The following is a 9,244-nucleotide window of genomic DNA, read 5'->3' on the forward strand; positions in this document are numbered from 1 at the left end:
ATATAAATTACAGTGTGACTAATTTTGTCAGACTCTAAACTCCACAGCAACTATAAGTGGTTCTTTTAAAACACAACAATTTACATTCGAAGGGACACATGTTGTAATCAGAGACCCTGTATGTGGGATATCTACTGTAAACACAATCGCTCCTTGTTGGTGGCATGGTTTTAGACAAGAAACACATATGCAAACTTAAAGGGCTAGTTCACCAAAAAAAGGGAAATTCTGTCATTATTTAGTCACCCATATGTCATTCAAAAACAGACTACATGTGACTTTTTCTGTGGAAAGGAGATGTTAGGCAGGATGGCAGCCTCAGTCTGTGGCGCCTGCAGCTGTACAAACATACACACAGTGCGTACCATGAGCGCTCTGACTGACCTGAGAAACATATTCTCCCAGAATATTTCAGCAATAATGACAAGTGTCACGTCTTTCTGATGGCTGTTTAAAAGAACTAGTGATGACCGATTCGTGAATTAATCATTCTTTTGAGCTGGTTCTTTTCAGTGAATTGGCCAAATGAGCTTGTAAAACAGTCTGAATCGACTCTTACAGAATCGTTTGGAGCAGTTGGTTTCTCACAGCTGAGTCAACGCTCTAAGACCATTGGATGACATTTGGCGCTTCAGCTCTGTTTCAGCACTTTTAAAACTCTTTTCCAGTTCTATGAATTCCTGTGATTTGATCTTTTTAATGAAAGAGGCACATTGTATGATCCACCCCCTAAGAACTGCCTTAAGCATCCTCCCATGCCACGCCCATAGAGGACCAATTGGTTTCTACATAAATATTCTGTCTTTAAAAATGTTTTAAATGCTTGGTCCTGTAGAAGGTGTGTATTAAAGCACCAACTATATGATTTTCTTTTCTCTATATGCGGCAACATCTCTAAACACACCAAAGCATGATCTAAAACTAAAATATTCCCAACTGAGCAGTCATTGGCAGATGGAATAAGTGACTTCTATTCTAATCTAGAGTCAATCTTATGAACTGATGAAAAAAAAAGGTGCAGTCCCTCCCAGATGGATTCAGAAGTCTCCATGTCTGTAAGACCAAGGTTTTTACACATCCTCTAGTGTCAACGTTGCCCTAAAGGGTCTACACACGTTTGCATCACTGTGACCAAGGACTGCATCCATTAAAAGATTGAAGTCTCCACCCACAACCTTGTCATGAAGGACCCCAGCAGCTTGTAACTTTCGTGATGCGTTTTTAACAGTTAAGTAACTTTTTAAAAACGTCTAAAAACGTCTGCGACGCTGAAAACTGCCATGCGCGTTCGGTTTGAAAGGGACCAAATTAAATTGTGTCATGTTAAATTAATTTAATAACACTTAGTTTTACTTAACCCGGTTCGGGTCTGTAGTAAGAAGTAAGAGTTCGGTTTATAATTTATGAAAAAATATACAGGCCTTCCGAACATGTTTCGCCCACTCGCTCTCACTCACAGATTCGCGCGAACGAATGTTAGATGCCGTTCACACCGAACAAGTTTTGTATGCGTTTACTCTGTTTTTCAATGGATTTCCAACGTTCTTGACTGCTGCACCACGTCTCGCTGTTTCTTCAGTGTCTCACACAGGAATGGCACATTTTTACACAATGTGTCAAGTGTTTTGTGCGGGATGATCAATCACCAGGCTTCTAGTCCATTGACATCAAACGTCTAGATTTATTTGGTATCTTTCATAGTGGTGTGCTGCCACCACCATCCTATGCCAATCAATCTCCTCTCCTCATGCACCTGTGCAAACATATACTAGACAGGGTTGCCACTACTCCATAAACCCAGCCACTATCATTACATCTTCCCCTTTTTTTTTTTTTTAAACATGCAACCCTCCATTACACATAAACATTTAAATCCCAAAGCAAAATACAAACATGATTTGAAACGATTTAAAAAATACAATTCTACATATCTGATCAATTCAGTCTCTTGCAACAAGTGCTGTCAGGACTATTTCAACTTTCAGCACGTTTCAATAAGTCTTTCAGGGCATCTCCGTTCACTAACAGATCTTCTCAATGGTATCTCAGTTTTTTCTGGTTGTTCTGATTCAGCTGATAAATCTTTCAACAGATGTTGACGATTCCTCCTTAACACAACACCACTTGTGGCTTCAACATTATAAGACCTTGGTTGTATTTGTTCAAATACAATGCCTTTCTGATTCCAAGTATTATGGTGGTGGCGTAGTGGCTAAAGCACAGGGTTGTTAATCAGAAGGTTGTTGGTTCGATCCCCACAGCCACCACCATTGTGTCCTTGAGCAAGGCTCTTAACTCCAGGTTGCTCCGGGGGGATTGTCCCTGTAATAATTGCACTGTAAGTCGCTTTGGATAAAAGCGTCTGCCAAATGTAAAAATGTAAGTATTAGTTTTATCTTTAAATCTGACCTCCTCACCCACACGAAGTTCAGGTAAATGATGAGTTCATTTATCATAATAGATCTTTTACTTAGCCTTTTGTTGTTCTTTAAATTCTCTGACTTTCTTACTGCCTTCTGTCACGAGAAGATCCTCGGACATAGGCAAATTAGAACGAAGACGTCGTCCCATCAAAAGATATGCTGGCGAGTTTCCACACTCAAGAGGGGTACTATGATAAGCAAGCAGTCCCATATAAAAACTACTTCCATCATCGTTTGACTTTTGCATCAACCTTTTCACAACTCCAACTGATTTTTCCACAAGACCATTAGACTGGGGAAAATATGGACTTGACGTTGTATGTCTGAAGTCCCAGTCTTTTGAAAAACTCTGGAAACTAGCATTAACAAATTGAGGACCATTATCTGTGAAAACTTCAGTAGGTACTCCATGTCGAGCAAAGATGGATTTCAGGCATGAAATAACATTTTCTGCCGTAGTTGTGCTTAATGCACACACCTCTGGATAAAATGAATAATAATCCGTAACCAAGAGGTAATTGTTTCCATGACATGTGAAGATGTCTGCACCTACTTTTTGGTATGGTCTTTCAGGTACTGGATGTGACTTTAGTGGCTCTCTTGGATTATTGAATTGATATCTGGCACATGTCTGACATTTGGACACTCCTATTGTGATGTCCTGATTAATTCCAGGCCAGTACATGACTTCACAAGCTCTTTTTTTACACTTCTCAATTCCCAAATGGCCTTCATGGATTTTGTTCAACATCTCACGTCTCATATTTTTCGGAATCACTATTTTATTTCCTTTATATAGAATTCCATTACAAACAGACAATTCAGATTTGCAGTTCCAAAATTCATGAACTTCTACAACACAATTTTGCTTCACATCTGGCCAACCATTCATCACATATTTCACCTGAGTGAGCGTCTGGTCTTGTTCTGTCTCTTGATAGATCAGTTTCATTTTGGAATCAGCAACAGGTAAAGCTTCTACGATCATGTTCACATAAGCTTGAATGTCCTTAATCAACTTTCCACTCGAGGGTGCAGTTGGGTCTACGGCTCTGGACAAGGTGTCTGCCACAAACATCAATTTGCCTGGTGTATAGGATACAGTTAATGCATATCGTTGCAATCTGATCATCATTCTTTGGATTCTCAATGGACAATCATTAAGAGGTTTTTTGAACAATGGTTTATGGTCAGTTTCAACATCAACACTCTGTCCTGCCACAAATTGATGAAATCTCTCACAAGCAAAAGTAATACTAAGCAACTCTTTTTCAATTTAGCATATCTACACTCCGCATCAGTCATCGAACGTGAGGCATATGCAACTGGTTGCCACGTTTCATCATAATCCTGGAGAAGTACTGCTCCCAATCCTGTCTGTGAAGCATCAGCTGAAATTTTAATAGAACGATTGGGGTCATATAATTTCAAGATTGGCTCTTTAGTTAAAATTGCTTTCAAATGTTGCCATGTATACTCCTGTTCATGGTTCCAACTCCATTCATTCCTTTTCTCAGTTAGCCAACTTAATGGAGCTATTTTCTCAGACAGATTAGGTATGAATTTACTCATATAATTCAACATACCCATGAATCTCTGGACATCTTTTACACATTGCGGTCTTGGCATATGTTCGATAGCAGAGATCTTCAGGGGATCAGGTCGCACTCCAGCACTACTAATGATGTCACCCAAGAAGGTTAACTCAGTCACCCCCAATTGACACTTTTCTCTGTTCAATTTCAAATTTGTTCGTCTGGTTGCTTCAAAAACCCTTCTTAACCTCGCATCATGTTCTTCTTTCGAAACTCCCCAGATAATTATATCATCCATCGATGTATCAACGCCTTCCATGTGTTCATAAATCATGTGCACTGTTTTATGATACACCTCCAGAGCCGAAGCAATTCCAAAAGGAAGCCTTACAAAACAATATCTTCCATATGGTGTATTAAACGTGCAAAGTTTTGAGCTGGCAACATCCAATTTTAACTGCCAAAATCCTGACGAGACATCTAGCTTGCTAAAATATTTGGCATTTGCAAACTGGGCCATGATCTCTTCATGTGTAGGAAGCTTGAAATGTTCTCTCTTAATTGCTCTGTTCAAATCTCTAGGATCAAGACAAACTCAAAGTTTTCCATTCTTCTTGTCCACAATCACCAATGAACTAACCCATTCTGTGGGCTGATCAATTCATTCATGCAGATCATGAGGAGAGGAGATTTATTTGGTATCTTTCATAGTGGCGTGCTGCCACCACCATCCTATGCCAATCAATCTCCTCTCCTCATGCACCTGTGCAAACATATACTAGACAGGGTTGCCACTACTCCATAAACCCAGCCACTATCATTACATCAAGTTAAAAACGTATGCAGAGACACATGCGTTCTGTTTCAGTCGTTGCGCTGCGTCTAGATTGTTTATAGCGCAGGTGTCACAAATATTTAACGTCCTGAACAAGCTCAGATTGCAAAGAGGGGACTGTTACAATATTTAACATTATTCCAGTTGTTTCAGCGCTTGATAATCGGCAATATTTCCCCCCTTCTGCTCTACTGTGTTGAGGGGCCGCCGTGGCTTGTATGTTTACTGTTTCTGTTACAAATGTTGCCTACAATGCTCACATAAAATACAGCCTTTTGCAACATGGTGAACGATGCAGCGTCATAATATGAGCTCCAGGTGAAAGTAGAATAAAAAAGGCAAAATACTGGTAAATGTATTACTATTGTATACAGCAAATTAAATTAATAATATAATACTGTATCATATTATAATGACAAACTGGACAACAATAACAAATTGTTGGGATAAAATAACATTAAAGAACAACTGAATTGCAAAATGTTAGTGAGTGAAGTAGTAGGTTTTGCACGCGTTGTTCATTAAAAACGTGTTTTGTAAAAAGATATGTAAACATTACTTTTTTTTATCACTGTATTGTGGAATAACTGGAAGACATACACTAAACATTTAAACTAGATTTTCATATCATTAAACATTTTATATGTATTTGGCTACAACAGTTGATAGAATGAATTTAAAATTACATTTTATTAAAATTTTTAAGCAAACATTTTCAAAATGGGGCACCGGGTTGGTCAGTTGCTTGGGGCCTCAGAAATCCTAAACCCGCCCCTGGTCTTTAATGAAACCGCTTCCTTTCAATATTAAAAAAGTGGACATGTAGGATAATTATGCCTTCCATTATTGCCATAATAAACATACACCTATGCTGTAATATTTCACAGGAATGTGTACTGAAATCAGTTCTTGAATCTTAGAGACAAGAAAGACATTGTTAAATCTGTTATCTCTGACATATTAGCTATCTGTTACGATCCCCTGTTGTCTGCTCTGTGTTCTCTGTCTCACTAGTCACGTTTATGTCACGTTTCCTTATTGTCTGCTCCGTGTTTTCCGTTTCACCCGTCACCGATCCTGTTCCATGTCACGTTTTCCCTGTTGTCCGCCCTGAGTCTCACTGTCCGTGTGTGAAACTGCACTTCCCACAATTCCCAGATCACACTCCCAGCCCTGATCACTGCATTATTGTCCGCACCTGTCTGTTATTTTGTCATTACCTTGTCTGTTTATTTAAACCCCGCTTTCTCCCCTTCCCTTTGTCGTTCGTTGACGTTCCATGTCTCCGCTTATGTCTGGTTTGACTCGCTCTGCTCGTGTTCCCTGTCAGTCAGTCAGTCAGTCAGTCTGTCTGCTCGCTCGTGGTTACCCTGTTATCTGTCTGTCTGTCCGAGGTTACCCTGTTGTTCTCCGCCCTCCGTATCCACCAGTATTTAGTTTGCCTTTTTTCCCATCGTGGATTTTGATTTGTTCCTGTGTTTGGTTTCTTTTGTGTTATTTATAAATAAACCGCATTTGGATCCACACCCCCATCTGCCTTCTCCTGTTCTTCACACGTCATAACAGAATGAACAAACCAACAATGGATCCAGCGGTCCAGCAGGCCAACTACCAGCTGCTTGGTTTGAAGCAAGGGGACCGACCAGTTGAAGACCACATCCAGGACTTCCTGGAGCTGGCACACTTTTCGGACTTCCCGGAGTCAGCCCTGGTGGTTTTCTTCAGGGGCAATTTGGACGCGTCGCTGAAGGAGCGGTTGCTCCATGACTCTTCCCATCACGCCTGCCTCACCAGTCAGCGAACAAGCCCCCACACCAGTCGATTCCCTTGAGCCTGCACGGTCCTCTTCGTCAGCCCGGAGGAGGAAGAGAAGACGGGCTTCCGCCTCCCGGCCCACGTCTGCCCCGGTCTGCGAGCCAGTGCCCACGCCTGCCCCGGTCTGCGAGCCTGAGCCCACTCCTGCCCCGGTCTGCGAGCCTGAGCCCACTCCAGCCACGGTCAGCAAGCCTGAGCCCACTCCAGCCACGGCCAGCGAGCCTGAGGCCACGCCAACCACGAACAGCATTCCAGTGTTGTCAGCCTCATCCGCCCTGAGGAAGAGGAGAAAGGGAAGGGTCTCTGCTCTCCAGCCTCCGTCTGCCGCAGCTCCGTCCCCAGAACCCCCCATGGCTCTGCCCTCAGCGTCCAGCGAACCCTAGCTCGCGCATACCACGGTCAACCAGCCAATGCCTGTAGCCTCAGACGTCAGTGAGCCAGTGCCGATAGCCTCAAACGTCAGTGAGCCAGCGCCTGTAGCCTCGACCGTCCCCGAGCCAGCGCCAGCTGCCACGACCATCCCCGAGCCAGCTGCCACGACCTTCCCCGAGCCAGCGCCAGTGGCCATGACCGTCCAAGAGCCAGCCTCTCTCAAGTCTCTCAAGTCTCTCGAGCCTCCCAGGGCTCCTCTCGGGCCTCACAGGGCCCTGCCTCTCAAGTCTCTCGAGTCTTCCAGTTCTCCTCCTCTCGGGCATCCCAGGGCCCTGCCTCTCAAGTCTCTCGAGTCTTCCAGGGCTCCTCCTCCCGAGCCTCCCAGGGCTCCGCCTCTCAAGTCTTCCAGGTCTCCGCCTCCCATGCCTTCTAGGGCTCCGCCTCTCAAGTCTCTCGAGCCTCCCAGGGCTCCGCCTCTCAAGTCTCTTGAGCCACCCAGGGCTCCACCTCTCAAGTCTCTCGAGCCACCCAGGGCTCCGCCTCTCGAGCCACTCAGGGCTCCGCCCCTTGAGCCTCTCAAGCCACTCAGGGCTCCGCCTCTCGAGCCTCTCGAGCCACCCACGGGGCGGCTGTGGCTCAGGTGGTAGAGCGGGTAGGCTGCTAATCGCAGGGTTGGTGGTTCGAATCCCGGCCCACACGACTCCACATGCTGAAGTGTCCTTGGGAACCCTTGGGAACCCCAAGTTGCTCCCAATGGTAGGTTAGCGCCTTGCATGGCAGCTCTGCCGCCATTGGTGTATGAATGTGTGTGTGAATGGGTGATTGGGACACAGTGTAAAGCGCTTTGGTAACCTCTGAGGTTAGAAAAAAGCGCTATATAAGTGCAGACCATTTACCATTTACCCAGGGCTCCGCCTCCAGAGCCTCCCTCAGCTCCACCCTCTGAGCCAACCACGGCTCCGCCCCCGGAACCTCCCGCGGCCCTGCTCGCGCATACCACGGTCAACCAGCCAATGCCTGTAGCCTCAAACGACAGTGAGCCAGCGCCTGTAGCCTCGACCGTCCCCGAGCCAGCGCCAGCTGCCACGACCATCCCCTACAGAACCTTCTATTGTTCCGCCAACCACGACTCAACCTCCGAAGCCTCCCCCGGCACCGCCTTCAGAGCCTTCTTCGCCCTCGCCTCCTTCAGCTCCACCTCCCGAGCCTCTCCCGGCTCCGCCTCCGAAGCCTCCTTCGGCTCCGTCTTCAGAGCCTTCTTCACCCTCGCCTCCTTCAGCCTCCTGAACCTCCCTCGGCTCCGCCTCCTCGGCTCCGCCTCCGGAACCTCCTTCAGCTCCACCTCCCGAGCCTCCCTCGGCCCCGCCTACGCCTTCCACAGCGCCTCCTCCCAAGCCTTCTACGGCCCCGCCTATGCCTTCCACGGCGTCGCCTCCTGAGCCTCCCTCGGCTCCGCCTCCTGAACCTCCCTCGGCTCTGCCTCCGGAACCTCCTTCAGCTCCACCTCCCGAGCCTCCCTCGGCTCCGCCTCCAGTGGCTCCCTCGGCTCCGCCTCCCGAGCCTTCTACGGCCACGCCTCCGAAGATCTCCTTGGCTCCGCCCACCACGGTTCCGCCTCCTGACCCACCCAAGGCCCTACCACCTGAGTCTACCACGGCTCAGCCTGCCTCTACTCCGCCCCCCGTATTTCCAATGGCTCGGCCTGCCTCTGCTCCGCCCACAGTGTACCCCACGGCTCTGCCTGCCTCTGCCCCCAGGGTCTCCTGCGGCCCTACCTGCGCCTCCCTTGGCACCGCCGCCAAAGTCTACGACTGCGCCGCCTCAGAAGCCTTCCTTGGCTCTGCCTCACGCGGCTCCGCCAGCTTCCCCAGAGGTCACTCCTCCTCCCAGGCCCCCTGGACCGGCCCTTGCCTTGTGGTCAGCCCCCGGGCCACCCAAACCTATCCCCATTTTGTGGCCGCCTCCCAGACCACCTAAACCTGTCCCTGCCCGGTCGATACCTCCCTGGCCTCCTAAACCAGTCCCTACCCGGTGGACGCCCCCCAGGCCACCTGACCCGGTTCCCTTCACACACCCCCAGAGACTGCTTGCCTGCTCTCTCGGCCTCCCTGGTCTGCCTGTCTGCCCCTTGTACCCCCGTGGTCTGTCTCTGTGTCCCTGGTGCCTCCCCGGTCTCCCTGTCTGCCCTTTGTACCCCCGTGGTCTATTTGTTTGCCCCTGGGTCTACCCCCTCTCTCTTCGGTCCTTTTTCTGTTAATTTCTAG

The sequence above is a fragment of the Xyrauchen texanus genome, chromosome 24 (assembly GCF_025860055.1).
Source record: "Xyrauchen texanus isolate HMW12.3.18 chromosome 24, RBS_HiC_50CHRs, whole genome shotgun sequence".
Classification (NCBI taxonomy): Eukaryota; Metazoa; Chordata; class Actinopteri; order Cypriniformes; family Catostomidae; genus Xyrauchen; species Xyrauchen texanus.